This window comes from Rhea americana, unplaced genomic scaffold (assembly GCF_003343005.1).
Source record: "Rhea americana isolate MKP2758 unplaced genomic scaffold, rheAme1 scaffold_130, whole genome shotgun sequence".
In the NCBI taxonomy this organism is placed as follows: Eukaryota; Metazoa; Chordata; class Aves; order Rheiformes; family Rheidae; genus Rhea; species Rhea americana.
In genome coordinates this window covers 1,580,179-1,581,939 of record NW_028185373.1, presented here as the reverse complement: position 1 = coordinate 1,581,939, position 1,761 = coordinate 1,580,179, and positions in this window count along the sequence as shown.

The following is a 1,761-nucleotide window of genomic DNA, read 5'->3' as shown; positions in this document are numbered from 1 at the left end:
CTTACACAAAAACAGTAGTAAGTAACACCCTGTTGTTCCCACTAGCCTTCTTTCCTCATACTATCTGACAAAAAAGGGGTGGTGATTTTAAACATATTTTTATTTTTGTGTAGTCTATGTTTACAGTAACCAGTTCTGTTGAGCCTATATTAAAACATGTCTTATTTTATATTATACATCTGGCATTCAAAAAACATGGTATTGTCCTTCCTTCCCCCCCCCATAATGAGCAATACTTGAAAATCACCACCAACAATAGATATTAGTCTTGTATTTCTTTCTAGCTTTAGAACTCCTGTTTTTCAGTGTTTCTGCCTGATAAATTAATGAGAAAGGTTGTTTTTTTGAACAAAACTCAAGATAATCATGTAGTCATTACTTCAAGAGATGCTATTTTAAAGCGTTCAACAAATATTACAGGATGCAGCAAAATTCTGAGCATTGGCAGTTATGCTGGATTTACTATGGGATATAGCCACAGAATGTTTAAGGCTAATTCAATTTTTATCTCTTTTAAAAAGATTGATTTAATCTTTAATCTCTAAAAAGATTAAAGAGATTGATAGTGTATTAGTGAAAAAATCTAATCGGATTGTACTTGAGAGAGGAGAAAGAGAAAACTTAGTAAGTGACAATGATTCTTGCCAAAGTTTATAAAATGTGGCATTGATTAGGGCTCTGTCTTAGTGGAAGATGCATGGACAAATTGCTGAGATTCACTCAGTCCCGGTACGCAGTATCTGTAGGATTACACAGTGAGGCTGCCCTCCAACAACACAACAGGGTGACAGAAATGTCAGATTTACTGAAGTTGTACTTAAGTGCAATAAGATTTGAACACTGATAAGCAGAGACTTTGTTTTTGTCCCTCTCCACTCTACCAACATTGGGAGGATGTTTACTAGCGTCACTACTATGAATTTGAGGAAGCAGCTTCCAGGTGAAATATCTTCATGGTGAATTTGTTGCACTTGCTCTTTCTCCACCTCCGATTAAATAATTCTGTTTCTTTACAGACTTTACTCCAAGTAGTTCTTAAAATAAACTAAAAAAATTTTTTTTTAACAGCTTCTCCTACAGTCGCTGTTGTGGCCAGTAGATGGCACTTATGTACACACAAAGAAGGCGTAAATGAAGTTGAAATAATTATTTCCACTGAAATTTTATATTTATGGAATGACACATGTTTAATGTCAACCGAAATGTGGTTCTTATATAAGATTTATTACTTCGCCTGGGTGGTCTTACCCCTGACCCCATATATGAGGTGCTATTGACATTGATCCAAATTTAAATGTTGGCATATGGAGATCTAAATGCATATGGAGATCAGGGCCTTAAGCATGCTTCAGTAGATGGTCACAATACTATGTATTACCTGCACAGTGAATATGTTGATAAGTATTGTGGCTCACTTTTTTTCAGTAAATATTTCAGGCAAATGATGACTCACAGGATAAAAGCTCACTTTGATCTCATAGCACACGAGGAGCACAGATTGAAGAACAAAGTCCAGGAACTTGTAACTCTACATAAACACTCTATTTCCTTCTTCAGTAGTAAGGATCTGACTTGCCCCCTGTATTCAGAAAGCAATTGTCAAACAAAAGTTTACATTAAAAAAAGGATAATCTAAAAACAGTTTCAAGCATTTTTTTCTGCCGAGATTTCTACTTATTCTAGCTGAGATTTTGTGCCACTCATTAAAGACTGATTTAAAGAAACATTTTGTACTGGAATGGATGTATCACTTAGTTTTTT